Here is a 25,045-nt window from a genome sequence, read left to right as displayed (position 1 = left end):
AGGCTGGCTCACGAGGAGGCGGAGAGATCAAGGCGGGGTACCTCACGAGGTGCCCGTGATGCAAGCCATGACGACCGGGGGCGCCAGGCGGGTGCCAGCCCGCTCAACGTCCTCCCTTCCTCTTTGGTGCAAAGGGGGCAAGCGCAGCCGCGGAGTACCGAGGCATCAGGCAAAGGTTGCCATTTCGGTGCAACGAGACCAATACCAGGAGGACTACGAGACAGAGGTCACCGTGGAGCCCAAGACGGCGTCATCACCAAAGCTTTGCGCAGGCGAAGACTAATTTTGTCAGGATAGTTGATACTAGCTGTCCCCCTTCAAATTAGCCCGCCATTGTTGGCTCCCTTCCCGCTCGATATTTGGGAAGAGGACCAGGGCCTCTATAAAATAGGACCAGCCACCCACAAAGCAAGGGGGACAGAGAGACGGAGCAAGGGGAGGCAGGGAAAGAGAGAGAGAGAAGATCAGAAAGAGAGAGAGAGAGAGAGAAAGGTGACTGAGCTCCTCCCAGCAGTTCATCACCCCAGCCAAGAACAGACCCTCGCGAGGCTGTTCTTCCTTGTATTCTTCATCATCATCAGCCCAAGAGGCAATCCACCACCCCACACACTGGAGTAGGGTATTACACCACAACGGTGGCCCGAACCAGTATAAACCCTGTGTCTCTTGCGTTGTTCTTTCCTTAGTTCAGATCCTAGCAAGGCGGAGGGGTGCAGGTAGGTAGGAGGCGAAATCTCCGCGTGCACCCCAGTGTTTGAACCTTAAGGGTCTGCCGGAACCCGAAATCCGACATTTGGCGCGCCAGGTAGGGGTGCGCCGGGAATCGTCTTCCACCACCCCATTCTCCTCCGACCATCACGCCCATGTCTGACGCTCGTCGGGCCCGCGCCGAGCGCCGGGCCGCGCTCGCTTCCCGCGTCGCCCTGACGGGTCAGCGGGCGTCCTCGCCGTTCCCCGTCGCCTGCCGTCAACGTCGCCACCGGCCCGGCGGGGGACGAGCAGCGAGCATCGTCCCAGCATCCGTCTGTGCGGCAAGACGGCCGCACCGCAACTCCCTCGCTCACCCCAGCTGGTTCTTCGTCCCGCGCGCTCCGCGCGCCCATGGAGCCCCGCAACCTCTCCCCCGCCCATCGCGCTGCACCAACACCCCCGGTCGTCGCGGCCCTCTTGGGCGGCTCGCAGGCGCCGCCTACAAGTCACCATGCCAAGCCGTTCATCCCTCGGGTCAGCGCCGCTTCCACGCGGCAGGGGGCTCACCTGGACCGGGCGGCGCCCGAGACCGGCCTGACCTTCAGCTCGGAGGACCACCCCTCCAACTCGGCCTGCTCGGGTGCGCTCCCCATGCTGTGCACCCCCACCATCTGCCAGGTGGCCGTCACTAGAACCCTCATTGATGGCGGCGCGGGCCTCAGCATGCTCTCGGTCGAGGCCTTCAACCTCCTCTGCATACCCCTGGAACGGCTGCAACCCAGCCGGCCCTTCTCAGGCGTAGGGGCAAGTCATCTAGCTCCTTGGGACAGATCCGGCTCCCAGTAACCTTCGGCACCTATGACAACTTCCGCACGGAGCTGGTCGACTTCGACATCGCCCCCATCGGCCTCCCCTACAACGCCATCCTCGGCTACCCAGCACTGGCCCAGTTCTTGGCCGCGACGCACCCGGCGTACAACCTCATGAAGATGCCTGGGAGTAGCAATGTCCTCACTGTGCACAGGGACACCGGGGACGCGCTGCGGGTGCTCAAGCTCGCCTTCAAGACGGCGGCGTTGGCACAACCCGCCAACTTGGAGACCCCCGGGCCCAAGGGGGCTGCACCCGCCAAGAAGAAACAGTTGTTCACCCAAGACAAGGCAGAAACCAAGCAGATACCCGTCGATGAGGACGGATCCACCAACGCCACTTTCACCATAGGCGCCCACCTCAAACCCGAGCAGGAGAAGGCCCTGGTCGGGTTCCTGCGTGCAAACAAGAAGGTATTCGCTTGGGAGCCTGACCAGTTGGCAGGGATCCCTAGGAGTGTAATCGAGCATCACCTCAACGTGTGCCCCAACGTGCGCCCTATGAAGCAGAAGGCCAGGCGGCAGTCCACAGAAAAGCAGGCCTTCATCGTCCAAGAGACCCGCAAATCAGAAGCCGCTGGGGTCATTTGCGAGGTCCGATACCCAGACTGGTTGGCCAACCCTGTCGTTGTGCCAAAGAAGGGAAGGAAGGAGCGCATGTGTGTCGACTTCACCAACCTCAACAAAGCATGCCCACAAGGTCTGTTCCCGCTCCCCCGCATCGACCAGATCGTTGATTCCACTGCGGAATGCGACCTGTTGTGCTTCTTGGATGCCTTCTCTGGGTATCACTAGATCAAGATGGCGGTAGAAGACGTCGAGAAGACAGCCTTCCTAACCCCGTGTGGGGTGTACTGCTACACATGCATGCCATTCGGGCTGCGTAATGCAGGGGCGACCTTCCAGCGGCTGATGCACATCACCTTGGGCCCGCAGCTCGGGAAGAATGTTGAAGCTTACGTCGATGACATTGTGGTAAAGTCTCGGGAGGCCAAGACCTTGATACAAGACTTGGAGGAAACCTTCGCGAGCCTCAACGCAGTGAACCTACGGCTCAACCCAGAGAAGTGTGTGTTCGGAGTCCCCTCGGGCAAGCTCTTGGGTTTCCTCGTGTCCCACCGAGGCATCGAGGCTAACCCGGAGAAGGTCAAGGCGGTGGAAGACATGAGCCCGCCAAAGACCCTCAGAGAAATGTAGAAGCTCACAGGGCGCGTGACCGCGCTAGGGAGCTTCATCTCCAAGTTGGGGGAATGAGCACTGCCCTTCTTCCAGCTAATGAAGAAAAAGGGGCCCTTCGAGTGGACTGAAGAGGCCGACAAGGCGTTCCAGGATCTCAAGAGATACCTGACCAGCCCACCGGTCATGGTGGCTCCGCGCCCTCAAGAGCCCCTGGTGCTTTACCTCGCCGCCACTCCCTACTCCGCCAGCGCAGCCTTAGTGGCAGTCAGAGAGGAGCGCCGAATCAAAACTGCGGCAATAGCCCAGGACAAGGCAGAACATGGACAAGGAAGGCCTACAGAAACCGCCATTGCGGCTGAGGAGGATCAGCCGCTGCAGAGGGGCGCACCAGAGGCGGAAGAGGCCCCTCTTCCAGATGGCCAGCCTCAGGAGGCCTCATTGCCTCAAGAGGCGCCACGGTCTACGAAGGGAGCCAGCAGCACTGACGCACTCCACCTTGTTGAGCACCCAGTGTACTTCGTCAGCACGGTGCTGCGGGACGCAAGGGCGCGGTACCCCATGCCTCAGAAACTCCTCCTCGCGCGACTGATGGCCTCGCGCAAGCTGCGGCACTATTTTCAGGGTCACCCATCAAGGTCCTCTCGTCGTACCCCCTGGAGAGAGTACTTAGGAGCCCTAGTTCAGCTGGAAGGGTCGCTGAGTGGAACATAGAACTGCAAGCGTTTCAGCTCGAATTCAGCACGACCAGAGTCATCAAGGGAGCAGCGTTGGCGGATTTTGTGGCAGAATGGACGGAGGCGCCAGGCCTCAAGGCCGACGAGGATCGGTCCCTGTCCCCGGGAAACGAGGCGCCAGAAGGCTGGGTCATGTACTTCGATGGGGCGTTCTCCAGGCATGGCGCTGGGGCTGGGGCGGTGCTTATATCGCCCGCTCAGGACAAGCTCTATTACGCTGTGCAGCTCTGTTTCCAGCAAGGTGAAAAGGTCTCCAACAACATAGCAGAGTATGAAGGTTTAATAGCGGGCTTGAAGGCCGCGGCTGCCCTGGGGGTGAAACGCCTCACCATCAAGGGCGATTCGCAGCTCCTTGTCAATTTCTCCAACAAAGTGTACGAGCCGAAGGATGAGCACATGGAAGCCTACCTAGCGGAGGTCCGCAAGATGGAGAAGCAGTTCTGGGGGTTGGAGTTGCATCATGTGCCCCGTGGCACCAATCAGGAGGCCGACGACATCGCCAAACGGGCGTCCAGGCGGTTACCTCAGGAGCCTGGCGTTTTCAAGGAGCGGCTCTTCAAGCCATCAGCCCTGCCGTCATTATCGAACACGGCTCAGCCCCGGGAGGAGCTCCCTCAGCCACCTGCCTTAGGGGCTCCGGCCTGTGGCCCGGCCTCAGGAGCACGTCTGCTCCTGACAATGGAACCTCAGGAGGGATGTTGGATCGCGGAGCTCCGGAGTTACCTAATGCAAGGGACCCTGCCGGAGAAGGAGGAGGAAGCGGAACGAGTGGCACGCCAGGCCACGGCATACTGCATCAAGGATGGAGAGCTCTACCGGAAGCGGCCAAACGATGTATCCCTGCGCTGCATCTCCATGGAGCAAGGGAAGGAACTGCTGGAAGATATACACGGCGGAGATTGTGGACATCATTCATCATCACGGACCCTTGTCGGCAAGGCGTTCCGCAGTGGGTTGTATTGGCCCACCGCGCTCAATGACACCGTCAAACTAGTAAAAGCTTGTGAGGCCTGCCAGTTCCACGCCAAGCAGATCCATCAGCCAGCAGGAGGCTTGCAGACTATACCCCTTTCGTGGCCATTCGCAGTCTGGGGGCTGGATATCTTGGGCCCGTTTCCTCGGGCGCCTGGGGGCTACCGCTACCTCTACGTCGCCGTGGACAAGTTCACCAAGTGGGCTGAAGTAGAGGCTGTCCGCACCATTCCCGCGGGTTCCGCGGTCAAGTTCATCAAGGGCATCGTGAGCCGGTTCGGGGTGCCGAATCGCATCATCACGGACAACGGTTCGCAGTTCACCAGTAACCTCTTCAAAACATACTGTGCTAACCTTGGAACACAGATATGCTACGCTTCGGTGGCGCACCCCCGAAGCAACGGCTAGGCCGAGCGGGCCAACGCGGAGGTCCTGAGGGGCCTCAAGACCAGGACGTTCAAGAAGAAGCTGGAGGCCTGCGGCAGAGGTTGGTACGACAAGCTTCAGTCCGTGTTGTGGTCCATCCGCACAACCGCAACCAAGCCGACTGGAGAGACCCCGTTCTTCCTGGTCTACGGAGCCGAAGCGGTCCTCCCTCACGAGGTCAGACGTCGCTCCGCGCGGGTCCTGGCGTTTGACGAGGCGCAGCAGGACGCCATGTGGGGGATGGACCTCGTGCTGCGGGAGGAACGTCGCCGAGAAGCCGCGTTACGAGCGGCGAGATACCAACAAGCACTGCGGCGATATCACTGCCGCAGCATCCGCCCCAGAACTCTCGAGGTAGGAGACCTCGTGCTCAGGCGGATCCTCTCCAGGAGGGGCTGCACAAGCTCTCTCCCATGTGGGAGGGCCCGTTCAAAGTTGTTCATGTTTCCAGGCTCGGCTCCGCGCGCTTGGAGACTCAGGAGGGGGTGCCAGTCCAGAATGCATGGAACATCCAGCACCTCCGGAGGTTCTACCCCTAAAAAGGCCCAGAGCCTGTGAAGAAGGCGAATGCCTGTGAAGCTATCAGGTTTTGGAAAAGGCCCAGAGCCTGTGAAGAAGGCGAATGCCTGTGAAGCTATCAGGTTTTGGAAAAGGCCCAGAGCCTGTGAAGAAGGCGAATGCCTATGAAGCTATCGCGTTTTGGAAAAGGCCCAGAGCCTGTGAAGAAGGCGAATGCCTGTGAAGCTATCGCGTTTTGGAAAAGGCCCAGAGCCTATGAAGAAGGCGAATGCCTGTGAAGCTATCGCGTTTGGGAAAAGGCCCGGAGCCTGTGAAGCCATCGCGTTTGGGAAAAGGCCCGGAGCCTGTGAAGAAGGCCAACGCCTGTGAAGCTCGCCGCCCGTGACACTCTCACGTAATAATGAGTTGGGGCTGTACACGCCCCGGAGTCTCAGGAGCGCCGGCCTCAGGCCCTGGGGCTCCCTCCCACGCCCAGTGGCAGCACTTAGCTCCGCGCTAGTGAGAAGACGTCGAAGACTAGATTAGGTGCCGGACGCGGCTTTTCATTTGCTTTCCGCAGTTGGCTTGTTCCTTCTCATTCGAAGTTTTATTGAAGTTGTTGCCATCTTTGGCTTGTGGTTCTTCGAATTTTCACTCTCCTGCCCTGATTTCTCTTGTGCAAGGCCTCACGAGGGGGGCAGCTGAGCGCCCTCGCGAGTGTTCCTATCCTAGTCATTCAAAGAGTTCGCGACCTGGGCCCCTTAGAGGAGCACCCCTCCAGTCAATGCCCCACGGGCACCGCGACACAAAAAAAGGGCTTGGGTCGGTCGCGCCCCCACGGCCGGGGCCGGGAACTATCCATGCTCGGGCACGTAACCGGAAGGTACGGTAATGAAAGCAAAACAATGATTAACAGGAATAACCCAAACACGACCCCGCGGGGCTCCACACTATTGTCTTTGTTACACAGGGAAAAGGAAAAAGAAAGAACAAATATGGTGCAGCTCTCCTCACACCGGCCCGCAGGGAAGGCCCGAGCTGCCTCCGGAGCTCAGGCGGACTCCCTCTCGCGCTTCACCAAGGCGCGATGGCGGGCGGACACGTTGCCACCTCCCAAGCAGATACGGCGGCACGAGGGCTGACCGCGGCCACCGCTAGAAGAGTCGCCGCCTGAAGAAGAACCGGAGAAGCTTGAGGAACCCTGAGCGCCGCCAGCCGCGCGAGTGCTGCCCTCTCCATCATCGCTGGAGCTAGGTTCTCAGCCGCGGTCGTCACCCTCGGGGCAACACCCTGCGCGGCGACCATCTTCCCCAAACACCCTCACGTAGAGGGTGGCATCGCCGTCGAACATGAAGTGTAGGGTGCACCGACGGCTCAGGCCACGCGCGCGGGCAAACATCTGCCAACCGCGGGCCAAGAACAGGCTCCCGGCCGCGGAGACCTCCAGTGAGACCCATGAGGCCCGGCTGCAGCAGCCATCGGCCTGAAGCCAGAGGCCGCCCGGGGCGCCGGCCGGTAGCTCGCCAAGGAGGAAGCAAGGAAGTGGAAGCTGAGTGCTGGTCGGCCGCGCCGACCACACGACGAACTCCGGCAGCACTTCAGCAGCGTGAAAGCGCGGCCTAGGGGGACGCGCAGCCGGAGCGCGCCCCCGGGCCACAGCAATCCGCCCGTCATTGTGCTGAAGATCGCCTCCACGGCCGCGGGGAGCCACAGTGGTGGCCACAGGATGTTTACGAGGGCGCCCTCGGCCGCGCTTGGGTTGGGTAGAGGCGGGCTCAACCTGGTGAGCCTTCCCCTTCTCTGCGGCTGAGAACCTCCTAGACGGGGCCATGAAGAAAGGGAGGAGCAAGGAGGGATGAACTGGAAGGGCGCGCGCCAGTCCGTACTTACAACTGGCGATGGCCAACCAACGGCCCCCACAATCGCAGGTAATTATGACCCGCTTTGCATGCAGGGACTTGCCAATTCCGTGCAGTTGCCGAGGCGCCATGGGGAAGTGGAGGCGCCCACGTCCAATCAACCGCCACGCGGCGCCCAAGGCCGCGGGCTGTTAGGGCCCGCGGCGCTTCGCTCTTGCCCTTCCGCCTCCCTGCACGGCCAAGTCCGGGCGCGCCTTGGGCCTGGGGCTACTGTCGGCGTTCTGGGAATGGGGCTCCCCAGACTTGCCTGCCTGCGGCCTGCGGCGTGGCTCAAAGGGGGGCCCAGCGCGGCCCATCTTCACCAACACAATCCCAAGACCCTCGTGAGGGGCCAAGCCTCACGGGGCGGACGACGCGGAGCTTCCTCAGGTGCGGCCTCGTCAGGCTGGCTCACGAGGAGGTGGAGAGATCAAGGCGGGGTACCTCACGAGGTGCCTGTGACGCAAGCCATGATGACCGGGGGCGCCAGGCGGGTGCCAGCCCGCGCAGCTTCCTCCCTTCCTCTTTGGTGCAAAGGGGGCAAGCGCAGCCACGGAGTACCAAGGCATCAGGCAAAGGTTGCCATTTTGGTGCAACGAGACCAAGACCAGGAGGACTACGAGATGGAGGTCACCGTGGAGCCCAAGCCGGCGTCATCACCAGAGCTTTGCGCAGGCGAAGACTACTTTTGTCAGGATAGTTGATACTAGTTGTCCCCCTTCAAATTAGCCCGCCATTGTTGGCTCCCTTCCCGCTCGATATTTGGGAAGAGGACCAGGGACTCTATAAATAGCACCAGCCACCCACAGAGCAAGGGGGACAGAGAGACGGAGCAAGGGGAGGCAGGGAAAGAGAGAGAGAGAAGATCAGAAAGAGAGAGAGAGAGAGAGAGAGAGAGAAAGGTGACTGAGCTCCTCCCAGCAGTTCATCACCCTAGCCAAGAACAGACCCTCGCGAGGCTGTTCTTCCTTGTATTGTTCATCATCATCAGCCCAAGAGGCAATCCACCACACCACACACTGGAGTAGGGTATTACACCACAACGGTGGCCCGAACCAGTATAAACCCTGTGTCTCTTGCGTTGTTCTTTCCTTAGTTCAGATCCTAGCAAGGCGGAGGGGTGCAGGTAGGTAGGAGGCGAAATCTCCGCGCGCACCCCAGTGTTTGAACCTTAAGGGTCTGCCGGAACCCGAAATCTGACAATATGCATGATATAACCAACCTCAGCATGCCAAGTTAGAGCGAAGACCTCAGGGGATAAATAGGAGTTGTCTTCTCCTTCTGAATCCCCCTCAGAACAGATATCTTCCTCTCGATTACAATCCGAAATGCGTGGAGGGGGGCTGCCTTTGCGCTACCATGGAGCGACGTCTGCATGAAATTTTATTGCCACACAAGGCTCATCTCTTTTGCTCTACATGTTTAGTTCCATTGTTTACAATAACTGTCATGCATAGGAATAAAACATAGTGAGATTATGTAAGCAGTGCATGAAGAAATCCAGAGTGATGGTAGCAACCTGTGGATAGACCCAAAACCAATAATAGCAGGCAGATAATGGCTTCAGTTAAAAAATACAGATAATGGCTTCTTTACTGTTTGTTTCCCACCCAACATGAAACTCATAGTAGACACCGAAGATTAACCAGATAGTAGATAGATAGTATTGATAGCGGCCCCGATATGTACCCCGCAACCATTTAAAAACACAAGTTTGACCATTAGTTTGGAGCTGACTCAGATTCCAATCGGTGAACAGGATGATAAAGTAGCATGTAATATTAAGCGATGCATAACGTAAGCAGACACGAAAGAGTGCGACCTCTCTTGCGGACCCGTGTAGTCCTCGAGGTCATCTGCTCGGTTGATGATGGTAGTGCAGTTTTCATGGCTGCCAGCGGCGGGAAAGAAGATCTGAGGCAGCGAAAGACAGTCTGGAGGCCGGATCCCTGCTGTGCTGGACCCTTCTGTCGTTGGAGCAGCTGAGCTGGGATGGACGATGGCGCAGCAGGAGCGGGACAAACCACGCAAGGTTTTCTTTGAGAACTATCTGTAAGAGAAGTAATTCTATAAGGGCTCGTTTGAATTGGAGGATTCCAACAATGCAGGGATAGGAAATAGACAGGAATAGGATAGGAATGCACGTGCAAAACAAAGAATTTAAAAACATAGGATTTCTGCCAATCTGGTTGTTTGATTCACAACAATTGGAAGATCGCAGGATGCAAAGAAGCATGGTGAGATTAAGTCAAACCACAAGAAAATGTATGGTTATAATGCTATTATGCTACTATCTCTTAGGCTTGTGCTTCATGAATAGGAATTTGAAAAGGAGGACAAGTGAAAATTAAAATTCCTACGATTTTTCTTTCAAGGAGACACTAAAGGAACAAATCCGTGTGCTCAGTGGACAATATATATAACATGTAGAGTAAAAAAGAGATGCAACAAGTGTACAACCTCTTTGGCGAAGCCATGTCGATCTCAGCGTGATTGGGTTGGCCGGTGAGGATGCTCCGTCTGACTTGGCTATCGGAGGAGGGGAAGAAGATCTTAGGCGTCTGGAGATGGAGCCCGAGGTACTGCTCTGCTGTGATGGAGGGTTTCGTCGTTGGAGCAGCTCTGGTGAGTTGTACGACGCCGAGGCTGAAGCAGGACAAGAGAGACAATGAACAATGTTAACCTGAGTGGAATTCTAATAGCATCTCCAATACATGACGTAAAATACATAACCACAAAGTGCTAGATGTAAAATACATCAGCCTCTCATCTCTGAACTTAACTGTCAAAATTGAATTTAACTGTTGAAACCGAACTTAACTGTCGAAACTGACCTTAACTGTTGAAACTGAATTTTGCTGTCAAAACTAAATTTTGCTGTCGAAACTGAACGCACTAGCAAGGTGAGGCTACACGTCGGTCGACTGTCTTATTCATCTCTGGTCAGTCGATTTTGCAGCCGTTGGATAGAAATCAAGGGCCTGCGGTTCATCTTCAACCTCCACCCCCCTGAGCCAGCCAAACAGCAGCCCCCGCCGCCCGCGGTGCGCCGCCCCGCCCGCCCTGAAAACACTCCCCACCGCCGGTCCGCCGCCGCCCCGGCCATCCCTCTAGGCCCCCCGTGCCGAGCTTTTTCTCTGGCGATCCCCACGCCACCGCCCTGCCAATGACCCGCCACCGCCGACGACCACCGCCCCATCCTGAACCCTAAGATTGATAGTGGGGTACCTCTCCGGCGAGCCCCCCTCCCCGCTGCGGCTGGTTCTTCCTTCACCCCGGCGGCATCGGAGTGAAGTGTAGCTAAATCGGAGCAGCATCGCAAGAAAGAGTAAGAGCGAGAGAAACAGCGCGAGCAAGAGCAATAGCAAGAGCAGACCAGGCAGGGGACCGAGAGCAAGAGCAGAGCAGCAGCGTGAGCGAGAGCTAAAGCAGCAGTAGGTCCTACTGATGTGGACGTCGCCGCCGAGGGAGCGACGCCGTGGAGGAAGTGGCCGGCGACGCTGCCGTGGATGGAGCCGCGCCGTGTCGGCTCGGGACCGAGCGCCGGCAGCACCATGAGATCGAATCAAGAAGAAAATGCGGCGATTATTGTACAACCTCTTTGGTGGCGCCGATTAGGCCGTAGCTTCATCCAAGGAAACGGTGATGATGATGCTCTTCCGGTGGTGCAGGTGAAGACGGCGGTGTGGGAATGGAGCTGGCGCGAAAGACGAGGGGAACATCGAGGCAGCTCCTTGGAGGTGGAGGACGGGGTGGCTGAACCGGCGGGACGATGAGATCGACGATGGATCCTCATTCGGTATGGTGGATGAGGGACGTCGAGGTATTGCTGTGGACGACGTCGTCGGGGAAGAGGCTCCGGCTGGGTGGCGGACGGAGCAGGGTGTGGGGTTTCGTCGCAGGTTTCTGCGACCTCGGTGTACGAATGGGTGGGCAGATGGGATGGCAGTGGGGAACCATGGCTTACAGACGCGCTTGTCTGAAATGTGGGGTAAGTTACGAAAGTACCCCCACCGATTTGAGGCGGTTCTTTCGGTTCAGGGGTACCACGGGCATTTCGCGTGTCAGGATTTCACAGGAGGTGGGAGTTTTCACGCGCGTTGTAATTTCGTAATAGCAAGGCGCGGGTTGAGATGGAGGGAGTTGTCGGAGCACAACGAGACAAAGATATATCTTAAATATTTCGGGCTAACAAGGTGCGGGTTGAAATTTCCGGACAGGCCTAACGTGTACTGTACCAAATCAATGCGCCCTACAAATGTCATTCAAAACTTTGAATTCATGTTATGTTCAATTAAAATATTTCTCTACATGTATAATGCATGCAACCTACTACTCAAATGAACGTTTTAGTGCATTCCAAACGTATATACTACTGCTTCAATATGAAATAAATTTGAATTCATTTCTCTATTTGAATAAGATCTACAGTAATGATTGTTGTGAAGTCAAAGCATTTGAATTCGTTTCTCTGTTTTAATAAGATCTACAATCATCATTATTGTCAAGTTAAACCATCGTTTGTGTATTATCTTCACAGCACACCACACGATTAGTCTCGAGTTACATATGAACTATGTGTACTATTTGAACTCGAACTAGATTTTTTGAATCCACTTTATTTTGATTTCAAATCACATTACATTTCTAGCTCTAGCTAGATCTTCATAATCTAAACCATGTCTCATATGTATAATGTGTTTATCACATTTTGTATGGTGCCCCGCCCCCTACGCCTACAAGTATTTAGATGTGAGTTGCAAACACCACACATTACCACAAATTCAAATAAAATGTGAGAATGTTTGATATATAGTATTGTTTAGATTGTTTGATATTTAGTTGTAAGCTGCAAACGCCACACATTATCACAAATTCAAATAAAATGTGAGATTGTTTGATGTATTATAAGGTTTAGATTTTTCGGCATTTAGCTGTGAGTTGCAAACACCATGCATTATCACATTATGGTATAACTGTGCACAGCACGTGTATCACCGCTATATTCATGCATGTAATGTTTAAAACACTATGATCTCCTATTCAAATATATGAATCCGCTTTCATATCAAATTATGATCTTTGTTAGTCTCTTACACCCACACAATCCTCTAACCTTTGTAGCTACCACTAACTTTCTCTCGTGCATGCACACGCCCTCCTCGCCCTCCCCCTCCCTCGGCATTCTATCCACCGGGCACATTCATTTTTTTCTTTAGGTCGTTCTCCCAGAGTCTCCACAACTCCTTTCCGACACACACCGATCGACAAACCTCTCCAGCAATGCATGCCTACAACATACAAACACACCTTCAATCTCCTCCTTTATGTGTCCTTGCCTCGTGTCTCTTATACGGTCAGACACACGTGTAAACTCTCGCCCCTCTTTTCATCGCTCTAACAACCACACACTCCTCCCCCTATCTAGCTAGTAGTTGGGCCTCTCGCACCACCTCCTAGATCCATTCTCTCTGTCTATCCGTCTCGCTGGGCCTTATTTGCCTGTAACAAATGGACGTACACCGACCGATCTCTCGCTATACATATAGCTAGCTAGGTCCTTATAACTCGTTCTTTACCCACACGTCAATCGATCTACCTCATTAGTTGTGTCTCTCCCTTCCTCCGACAAACAACAATTGATCTACCGATCTAGTTAGGTTTGCTTAGCAAACACATGGTTCCCCTTCATCATCCATGGATACGTCCTGACATATCTATCACGAACAGGCACACACAAAAACACATCCCCACTCTTATTGATAACATTGTAGTTCCACCCTTAGTCTGTCTAGTAGGCCTCTCCCACCATCTTCGAGAAGCAACTCCATCACCCATCCAGCACTCTACCCCTCTCCCTCCCTCTCCCTCCCTCCCTCTCTCTCCTCTCTCTCTCCCATCATATTTCCCGTCCTTCAGTTATGTATGGATGTCGACCGATCTCCCTCAAGACATAACTGGGTCTCTCCTTCTCAACACATATACGAGTCGCTCTACCTCTATAGTTAGGCCTCTGCCTACCCCTCCCACCACCCCTCCCCCCACACACCGATACACCAAGCGCTCTAGTCATGTCTCCCTGCCACACACAAACTTGACGTGTGCCCTCTAATGTTCCGGTAGGCCAGTCGCCTTATATCTTTGACTTGTACGCACACACAATTTCGATGGCTCTCTTCATCGATCTCGCACCCACCGACTTGATCCTCTCTTCGACTCTATCGATAGCTATGACCCCTCCCTCTCTTCTCGTGGATTGCCCAACCCTCTATGTATGATAAGGATAGGCCTCCATTTCACACACATTGCATGCAAAATTTTGTTTGAGATGTCATCGACACATATTCCCACAAATAATTCACGAAATCAACCCCCCACCCCACCCCCACCCCACCCCCACCACAAAACAAAAAACACTCACGAACGCGGTTTGTATCTCTCACACACACCCACGTAGGTGGGGGACGTGCACGAAGAGAAGAGGTGCATGCACGGCGCACGTACTCCCGTCTCTTTCCCAACCACACCCGCACGGGTACACGGTGGAGCTCATTTCTGTACAAAAAGGGCAGCCCACATGGTAATTTGGCATGTGTCCACTTGGTGGAGGGAGGATCGTCTACGACGGGTGAACAAACAAATTGCGACTTGACGTGTTATGTTTAAAAAAGAGGCAAACCATGTGGGGCCTACCTTAGAGGCAAGGCTCTATACACTGGAGTACTTTTCATGTGTCCCGTCAACTCGTAGAACGAGGAGAAGCTTGCTTAGTACACTGTCTCCCCCGCCCACGGGCACGATGGCTCACAGGATGAGGTGAAGCTTGCTTACTACGCCTTACGCCCGCTCCCTCGCCCATGCGCGCGGTGGCTCGCAGGACGAGGAGAAAAATTTACTACTCCCTCCGTTTACTCCTCGTCCCTACTACCTTGGTTATAGAGATTATATCATATTATTTGGAATATATATGTCCTTTAGTAGATTTCAATATGAACTACTAGTACATACTCCAAACACTGATGTATATAGACATATTTTAGAGTGTAGATTCACTTATTTTGCTCCATATGTAGCACTCTCCCTCGCCCCTCGATCCTCGCCCACGTGGTGGACGTGCAGCAATTCATTTGGTCTCATATAGCCAGAACGATATATACTACACTACCATTATTGCTCGACTTCCCGAAGAGGCGAAGAGCCAATCTCAAGGTCAATATTTTGGAGATGCCAAGCGCAAGGTTATAGGAGAACGAGTAGTAGGTGCCGCGTCATTTATAAATAGTTTTTTTTCTTCAGTGGCACGTACACAATATGATAGGTTCATATGGAGAGAAAAGGAGTACATAGTCAGGACGGGCCAGCCTACACGGTTGCTTGCTGGGGTTGCTCTCTTCACACACTCTCGCACAAAACGACTGTGGCCACATCTCTAACATCCCGGCGGATCACGTCCGCTTGGGGAAGGGGTGGATGCTTAGTGTAGATGCGGTGGCCGTCGCCGACGGTGAAAACCCACTGTCGGCACGTCCCGATCAGGGGTCCCCACCGTTCTCTCTCACAAAGCTGGTGAGGTTGCCTTCGTCCCTTGCACACTGCCGCGACGTGGGCAGTTGCCGCCTCCCGCCGCCCTCCTCAAGGTTGAGCTACGTCCCTCAGGTACAACTCCCTTTACAGCCGGCTTGCACCACTGCTCCAGCTGCCCACACCGCTCCCTGTGGATATTTCTCTACTTCTTTGCCCCGCACATACCTCTACTGGCTTCTACGTACTGTATTTGTGATGAGTTTATGTCTCATCAACTAGTCCCGGTAATCTTATTCTAATCACGCTTGTTCAATTTCTTTGCCACAGGGATGCTCATCTCGATTTTGGTGAAACTGCACAAAATGATCCGATGGTCAAAAGGCTGCAAACTTCATTTATTAGGAAGCTCGAACGTTGCCAGCAAATTGAAGCCTGGTCAGGGTTCATGGTTCAAGGGCTAGGGACTGCATGGATCGTTCTTTTCTTTAGCTGCCTCTGTTCCAAAATAAGTGTCAACTTTAGTAGTAGTACAACTTTGTACTAAAGTTTGCACAAAGTTGAGAAACTTATTTTGGAACGGAGGGAGTACATATTTCCTATGATCTGTCAATCATTGAGATGCAATAACATGCATGTTAGTCTCCTTTGTATTTGATGAAATGTTGCAACGGGCAACCTTGGACGCAAGATACATGTAACAGAAGCTGGAAGCTTCATAGCATTGTACAAATTTATCTCGCCGATAAATTAAAGTACGTACTATACTAGTACTTCCTCCGTTCCTAAATATATGTCTTTGTAGAGATTTCACCATGAACCACATGTGGATGTATATAGATGCATTTTAAGTGTAGATTCATTCATTTTGTTCCGTATGTAGTGGAATCTCTACAAAGACTTATATCTACTAGTAATAGCTAGCCCCCACTACTAGGAATTCTGTATCCTCTCCTTGAGCCACGTCATCAAAATTGATGTAGCCGTTAGATGAAGTAAATCAGTCCATAATAGCCGTCTGATCTTGACGTTGAGAGGCTCCGCACTAAGCCACATGCAAGCATGCAGAAATACCGTGCCACATGCATGTGAGTGGGTTTTAAATCACATCAACATGTCTGCATGCAAGCATGCACCGGTAGCATGCATGTAAATGAGCTTTTAAGTCCCATTAACATGTCAAAAAGAAAAATATAATCCCATTATGTAGTAGGAGTTCAGTTGGCTGATCTTTTTTGCTTACGTGGGATGATATAAATGATGATGGGAGTTTATTTAGTTTGGCTACCACATTTGTCATGCGGTTATAGTGTTTTTTTTGTTCTATGAAATCAATAATTTTGTGCAGAGAGATATACTGCTGTTCCGCGCCAACGCGCGGGGACTCATCTAGTAATAGTTAGGAACGGAGGGAGTACTATGTAAAGAGTTAGGTGTCGCGCGGTGATAGTGTGAGGTGGGCCATGTAATCACTGAGCCTGCGTGTTTTCACTGCTCTTGCACGCCTCCGCTGTAAGAATGGAGAACATTGTAATCTAGTAGTAGTATACCTCCTTTCGCCGAAAGCTTGGGACATCCAGTAGTCCTACCACCTCAGTAATAAAGACCAATGAGCCGTCAAATCACATAGACCCAGCAGTAAGTTGGACGGATGAAGCAACCATCACTCTTGTGCCAGTGAGAGGTCGCGTCCGCTCTGCCCGGGCATGAATGCGGCACCGATTCTTTGGAGCGGCGCTGACCGTTTCGGGCGGGAAGCACGCGTGGGCGATGGAGGGGCTTTGGGTGGGCCAGGCTGGTCAGGAGCGGGCGTGGCAGCTGTCCGCATGTCCCTACTGGACACGCCCAGAAACGAGAGGATGCACCGACTCTCACGGCTAAAATCGTACACTACACAACATCTCTCTGTAGGAGTAGGTCGATCTGTCGCTCTCTCTAACACACACATGGTGTTAAACACACACACACACACACACACACACACACACACACGCACGCACACGCACGCACCTTGGTCCCGTTGCACCTTCTAACGTGACTTATTACACCTAGACGGAGGGAGTAGTAAGTATACGAGATACGGTGGCACACTGACTTAAGTCGAATACAAGTGGCCAAAATTTGTGTGCATGTTATAATAAGGATTCACTTAAAATAGTACGTGAGCGAATAGAGGGATCAATTGGACAGTGTTCCCGAGCAGTAGCGAGATGTGTGAGGTAAGATACACCGCTGGCGCTTTTAATTTTTCTTATTAATTTGTTTGTTTCACCCTCTGACTGGTGGGACCCAACATACTACGTGGAGAGAGGTAAGGTGACTAAGGCTGCATTATTTCTGCAGCACTATGGATAGTCTTACCACCAAAGCCACATGACACGATTATGATTGAAATCCCAATGACTTCCACACACACACACACAAAAACACAGCATGCTTGTCACACGAATGCAGGAATGTATAAAAGGTTATTTCCCTCTCGTTGAACATAACGGGAGGGTTGTGTAGCTGGTTAGCCTGTTCGCTCACTCTCTCGCCCTCTCCCGCTGGAGCCTCAGCGCTTGTAGTTGCTCTCTTCACACTCTCTCGTCCTCTCCAGATCTAAACAAGACTTCGTTGGCCTCTCTCTCCCCTCATCGCTGCTCAAAGAGCCGGCAGGATCCGTCCGCCGGGAAGGGAAGGAGGCTTAACATTGTCACCGTCGGCGAGGGACTACCGGCGCAGCTATTCACTTTCCACCCACCGGCGGCGCGGGAGGGCCTCTGACCCCTTCCTCTTCGCCGCCGTCCCGTCGCCCACCGAACCACGCCCCAAGAACCATAAGGTATAATTTACTTACTCCACATGCATTGCTCTAGCTGCATCTATACCATGAATCTAGGACGTGGTTCAAAGAGGAAAGGAATGGGGGAAAGTAGTGGGAAAAGTTGTATATAGCATGAATCTAGGACGTGGTTCAAAGAGGAAATGAAGGGGGAAAGTTGTATTGCATTAATCTAGGAGATGGTTCAAAGAGGAAAGGAATGGGGGAAAGTAGTGGGGAAAGTTGTATCGCATAAATCTAGGACGTGGTTCAAAGAGGAAAGGAAGGGGCGAAAGTACTAGTTCAAAAAGGAAAGGAAGGGACAAGGCTGTAGAGTTTGAGCAGGACTAGATTTGCTGCGCTCACATAGGGAAAGGCGTCTAAAGATAACAAAACTGGGACCAACGCAAATATGCTCCTTGGTTGCTTGTTCTTTGTTTCAACAGACTATGCATGACCACAGTACATCGATAGATGCACATGGTGCTGGTGCGTCCACTGTCCCGTGCAACTCATTAGCTGTTGTTTATCTAAGGCCCTGTTTGGTTAAAAACTCCCTAGTCCCTACCTGGTGGATTCCAGGGACTAAACATGGACTAGAGGTTATTAAATGACATGCTAAAAGACCATGCTACCCCTAGTAATGAACTAATAGAGACAAGGTGCGATGCGTGGCAGGGGCAACTGTTGGAAAAAGTCCCAAAAAGGCTCCCTCGGGGTCTTCTTTCTTTAGTCCCAAATGCCCACTTTTAGTCCCTAAAAGTCCCTCCTCTTTGGTTTAGATGGGACTGACACGGAGTTTTTTTAGTCCCTACACCAAAATGTCCCTCTAAACAAACACCCTCTAATAATGCCGCTGGAAAATTGATGCAATGCCACAGTTAAAAGCAAATTACACGTTTAACGAATTTTATTGTTAATATAATATCTATGTTAATATTAATCAATGCCACTGTTTGAGAAATGCTACTATCTTGCTTTCTTTCCCATTTAGATAAGGTAGATGCTTCTTTTTGTTGGCTTCTGTGTCATCCACCGTTATTAACCACTAATTGTTTCCTTTGCACCTCTGTGTAAACAGGGTTATCTGCTTCACCTCGTTGCCATTGTGACCTTTTGTTGCACTGCACAAAACACTTTTGTTTTAAGAGTGTTTTGTGCAGTTCAACCAAAATGTCACACCGACAACGTTGCTTGATTGCTTGATCTTAGTGGAACTGCACAAGAGGAGATCTTACTTCCTATCCGTTAAGGTGAATTTGGTTCAGATCTTCTTCTTGTGAGTTGTTTGAATTCTGCATCATGAGAGGTCAGTACTAGCCTTCTTTCACATGATTCTGCAGTGTGCGTTCATATCTTGTGATACTTGTACGATAATGTTGCTTGATTTTAGTGAACTGCACAAATGGAGACAAGACTTCCAATCTGTATGTGCACCGTAATATCCCATTGAGGTAGGATAAGGATATTTCGCAACTGCTGGCCTGTATTTTGCCACTTTCATCAGAAAATTAAGTTTAGTACTATACTTGTGCTCCCTAATTGACATGCCAAATCTTACATTGAAGGCGAAGCTTGTTTCTTATTGAACCAAGTGATGAAGGGGAAGAACAAGGGGAAGAAAAAAATCAACTCCCGGTGCTGTAATGAAGCACTGGAACTGTGATGACACAAGTAATGATATAGTTTTGCATCTTAATTTATTGCTATGGCTGGAACGAGCAATTGTTTTGCCACTGATTTGATGCCACTCTTAATGGAATATGTAATTATCTCTACTTGTGCAAACAGGGATCTTCTTTGAAGATACCATATATTTTAGTGGAACTGCACAAGAAGATGTTGGAAACATTAAACTAATCGAGGAGTATATAGTAAGCATGGCCACCACCGTAGATTGCAACAGATGGTTCCAGAGAATTGCTTCATCTGTATGCTCTACACAATAAGCCTCCTGACAAAGGTTGGTACTCGCCCACTGATTTCATCCATATGATTGAGCTTTGTCATCTCTATTGGTGTTGTGCTACTGTTTAGATACTGTCATGAAAAAGTGGTATTATCCTTGAGAAGTGCTTCATCTGTGCTGTTTTAAATATTTCCTTTCCTTTTTTTCGAGCAAACAGTGATGCTAGCATTCAGTAGTCCTCTTGTCTTTGCACAACAGGATCATCTTCCTCTGAAGAAGAATATGGAGTACGTGAAGTGACTAGTTTCGATTATGCCAGGATGAAGAAGCCCTGTCTATCTTATCATCAGAAGGAGCAGTTGCAGGATGGTTACATTACTCCCCACAAGACCAAACTAACTTCAGCTCAGAAGGACCGACAAAATCTCCATTTTTTTGCTGTGATGCGTGAGTACAATGTTGTTCTAGGATTCTTTCTGGCGACTTCCATTTTTCTAAAAGTGTGCTCTACATGGACCATGTATGTGCCTGTTGAAACTGTCAATTCATAGTACAGTTTGCTCTATACTAATCACTTTTTTGTATTTGTGCAAATAGGGGTGCTCGTCTTGATTTCAATGGGAACTGCACAGAATGTTCATGAATACATCGAATCATTCATTTCCACCACAAGAAAGGAGGTGCTGATAAGTTCAAGGCGTTGCAACATATAAGGGCGAAATCATACAAGCTACGCGTGAATTTGGTTGATTTTGGTGGAACTGCACAAAAAGAATAGCGTTTTTATTTAGCACGAGGTGCCATGTCATGTCCGAACTAATGGAAAACCCTGCCCATTCCACAATCGTAGGCATTTGATATTTTGGAATGGTACAACCTTGTCAAATTTTGCTCATTGATTTTAGCAAGACATGCGTTTGATATTTTCGAATGGGACGCCCTTGCTGTCAGCAGCATCGATCAATTTTTTCTTTATTCTTTAGCTGTGTAGTAAATATTGCCTCTGACATGTGAGTCGCTAAGATGCATAATCATCGATTGTTTCGTATGTTCTCTATGAATTGCCAGGCTTGTGTGTTTGATTGCAATGTACAGAAACGCTAAAAACCTGCTCAAACTCTTTGTACTCCTTCTGTTCCTTTTTACTTCGCACATTGTGAAAGTGCATACTTTTGTGTATAAGATTGGTCAAAGTAGAGATACTTTGATTGCAGACAATACTTGTATGCAGACTAGAAAGGACCGGAGGGAGTACATGTGAAACTGCTACAAAAGAGGTGATCACCCTGGGAATAATGCTAGTACATATTGTTTTGCATGTTCATCCAATGCCAGTGATACAGGAATTCGAACTAATCGAAATAAATTCATTCATACATGGTCGGATTTCATATAAACATGCCAGATTTCATTACATTTAATACATTCTTCAACTAAAAGGGGGTGCGCTGGAGGTATAATTAATTAACCAAAGCTACCCACATGTGTCTCGCTAAGCCGAACAGAAGCTTCAGTGACTTAACTGCAGGTGTAGTTGTGTAACTGACATGTGGCATATTGGGCCCACGTGTCAGTCAGCCAACTGCACCAGCAGTTAAGTAGAAGCAGCGTTATTCTCAAGCAAAACTCCCCGATTCCACGTCGCCGCCAAGAAGCTAACCAGCCGTCAATGGTCAACCCGCCTAGCTTGGCTTCAACAGGAGGGTAGCAGCGGTGGCCTTACTTGGACCCGAGCGGCGGCGACCTACCGTGTTCTACTCTTCCTCGTTTTCTGTGTGGCGCGGCCTCGTTGGCAGCGGGGCGGGGCCCCGGCGGAGCCGGCGATGTCCTCTGTCTCGTTGCCGACGGGCGGCGCCTCAGCAGAGCGGTGGAAATCCTCCCCCGCGTTGCCGGCAGGGTGGGGCCTCGGCTGAGCCGGCTATGTCCTCTGCCTCGTTGTTGGTGGGGCCGGGCCTCGGCGGAGCCGGCGGTGTCCTCTGCCTCGTTGTTGGCGCCGCGGGGCCTTGGTGGAGTAGGGCCTCGTCGACGCCAGCGGAGCGGGGACTCGTCGGAGCCGGCATTGTCCTCTGCCTCGTCCTTGGTCTCGCCAAACAGCGCCTCGCCCGCTTCATCGCCCTCTTTGCTAGCCTCTTTGTAGGCGGCCGCAGCCTCCGCCACCCGCATGCACTCCCGCCCACGCTCGAGGCGGCCCTTGCGGGCGGAGCCGTACGAGTCGAGCAGCGCCTCCTGCTCCGCCCGCTCCGCGGCGATATGCTCCTCCGCCTGCAGGTGCTCCTGGAGGAGATGGTGGTTGTAGGTGGCGTCGGCCTGCGCCTCCCGGAACTGCTCCTGACGCATCTGCCTCACACTGTCCATATATTGGGCACGGGCCTCGCCGATGGTCATGGTGCAATGCACCGGCGAGGATGGCACGGAGGAGGGGGTTGGCGCCGGATCGTCGACTACCATGTTCTCCATTGGGACATCGTCGTCCTCCGGCTGCCTGCCGTCCAACTGGTCGGCAGCAATGGCTGGCTTCTCCTGTGGTCCGTCGTCCGCCCGTCCCGAAGAGCGCTGGAGTGCGAGGAAGCCATGGTGGGCAGTAGTGGTGTGGACAGGAGAAAGGGAATGGATGCGGATGACTGCAGTGATGGCCGGTGCAGCAGTTTATATAGCAATGGTGGGCGGGCGGAGGGATGGACGTGTGGCGCCGGAGTAGCCGCCTCGGCAATCGCGTATCATTAATGTGGGCGGCAGATGGATGGATGGACGGACGGCACTTGTGTCGTTTGAAGGCGGAGCAACCACCTGCACCGGGAAGCGGGGCGGGCGGCACTGACTGTTTTAGGCAGAAAGCGCGCGCGGGCGAGGAGATGACTTTACTTGGAGAGGATGACAATGGGGACCCAGCAGGTCCATAGCCTCACGTATGCAAGTGCCTCCTTATTATATATATGTATAAAACTATACTCCCTCCGTTTAGGTGAATAAGTCGTATTAGAAGGTGCATCACGACCTAGGTGCAAGCAGATTGGTGGAAAAGAAGAATATTTCTCTCTTCTAAACACAACATTTAATCACAGCAGTTAAGAGGATGCCTTATTAGCTACCCATGCAGGCCATCGTAATTCATAGCATGCAAAGCGCTTTTATTTCTTGCCTAATAACCGCATGGACGTGCTGCATGCATTGGTCCTTGCCCGAGCAAAAAAAGGGAGGAAAGGGGTTTCCACGAGAGACAACGAGGCAGAGGTGGAAGCGCTCGCTGGAGTTATTTATTTTGCTTCCCCCTAGTTTCCTGACATCACGGTCCCATACCATTGTCAACCTATCTAGTACTAGTCAATAAATGAGAGAATTGCACAACAAGCGGCCGATAGCTGGGACCAAGCAACTCGAGCAGTATTTGTGTTTTTGAGGTGTGAGCACTGTAGAGTTTTTCGATGTTTAGCCCAGATATTAATTTTTCTCCTCTGAACAACAACGAAAACATCGCTGCATGTATTAACTGGGCGGGTTGTGGCCCGTCTAGCCCAGGCCAGATATCCAGTCCAGATATTAATTTTTTTTCACGCTGAAAATGGCTAGCCCAACTATACTTTTTTTAGGAATACCCAGGCAAGGTCCAGTTGTTATTCTCCGCCCCGCTGGGCTGCAAATCTTTCCTAGGAGGGATGCATTAGGCTTAACAAGAAAATGGGCTTTAAGAAATAATAAATGGGATGTGATTATAAAAATTGGGTGGTAACTATAAAAAAATGCACCAAACACGTGATTACTTTATAAAATATTATTTTTGGATATTGAAAATTTTAATTTCATTAATTGTTGCGAGCGCAATGTTTCGTTGGATTTTTATGTAATATAAATTTATATTGAAATTGTATTTAATCTGACTAGAAATTTCGGGATAAAAATATTTCGGATCCCATCAAAATGTGGGAAATTTTATTGAATTCTGTTTTGAACGGTTGGTTGAAATGGGCTGTACTTTTAACAAACTGTAAATGGGCTGTAGTAAATTCCATTAGAATTCGAAAATGGGCTACACATTCTTACAAATCTCAAATGGGCTATAAGTTTTCTGCCACACACTTCTAGCCTTACTAAGTTGACGCGTCCCCTAAAAAAACAGAGTTGACGCGTATGCAAGGCTTTGTCAACTTATAGTCAACACACAGTTCTAGCAGCAGTGGCCGTTGGATGTCCATCCAACGGATGCCGTGCTTCTTCTTCAATCTCGGATATTCTAGCTTCACCCGCCCAAAAAATGATTCCTCCCCCTGACATCTGGGGTGCACCGTTTCAGAAGCTGACCTATGGGCCTACTAAGTTGACGCGTATGCAAGGCTTTGTCAACTTAGTCAATATAAACGATTCTAGCTGCAGTGACCGTACGATGTCCATCCAACGGCCGTAGTGCTTCTTCAACCTCTGGTCTTCTTGCTCCAGCCGCCCAAAGCAGCGCCGGTCGTGCCGCCTGCTCCTGCCTCCCATGGTCGGCTGTGTTGCCGTGGAGGCCTCACCGCCCCTACTATTCCCACCGCTGGCCAGGCCCTGCGGCGACGGCAGCCTCATACCGCAGCCGAACGAGTGAACCCTCATACTCCTCTCCGCGTGGGCATCCACTGCCGCATCTTCACCGGCTTCGCGTCGTCCCCTTCCTAGGCCTCGCCGTCGTCCACCACCCTGGTGCTCTCGGCGCAGCGTGGTCAACGTGGAAGGAACGACTTCCATCGGACATGGACTGTACGTGGAGAGGCTAACAGTTGGGTCCATGGCGGTAGCAAGGAAGTGCCTCCTTATTACGTGGAAAATAATGATTCCTCCACCTGACAGCAGGGACCCACCGGATGGGCCACCGGATGGGCCACCAGTATTTTGCAAAAAAAATCGTTTCCCCCTGACTGCTGGGACCCACCGGACGGGCCACCGTATTTCGTGAAAAAAATGTTCCCCCCACTGTCAGCTAGGACCCACCGGAAGTGCCTCCTTATTACGCACCAAAAAATGAATACTCCCCCGGCTAGCTAGGACCCACCTTGCTGGGAGGCTGACTTGTGGGCCTACTAAGTTGACGGGGACGAAGGGCTTTGTCAACTTAGTCAATATGAACGATTCTAGCTCCAGTGACCATACGATGTCCATCCAACGGCTGTAGTGCTTCTTTAACCTCTGGTCTTCTTGCTCCAGCCGTCCAAAGCAGTGCCGGTCATGCCGCATGCTCCTGCCTCCCGTGGCCGGCTGTGCTGCCGTAGAGGCCTCAGCGCTCCCTACTATTCCCACCGCTAGCCAGGCCCTACGGCGACGGCAGCCTCACACCGCAGCCGAACTAGTGAACCCTCGTAGTCCTCTCCGCGCGAGCTTCCACTGCCGCGTCGTCCCCTTCCTAGGCCTCGTCGTCGTCCACCGCCGTGGTGCTCTCCACGCGGCGTGGTCAACGTGGTCAAGGAACGACTTCCATCAGAAGAGTACTGTACGTGGAGAGGCTGACAACTGGGTCCACGGCCACAGCACAATTTTTTTGTGATTTGCAAAGTAAGTCGCTTTGTCAGGCCTGTTGGGCT

This window comes from Triticum urartu, chromosome 1, assembly GCF_003073215.2.
Source record: "Triticum urartu cultivar G1812 chromosome 1, Tu2.1, whole genome shotgun sequence".
In the NCBI taxonomy this organism is placed as follows: Eukaryota; Viridiplantae; Streptophyta; class Magnoliopsida; order Poales; family Poaceae; genus Triticum; species Triticum urartu.
The sequence above is the reverse complement of the archived record's forward strand: the minus strand, read 5'-3'. Positions refer to the sequence as shown.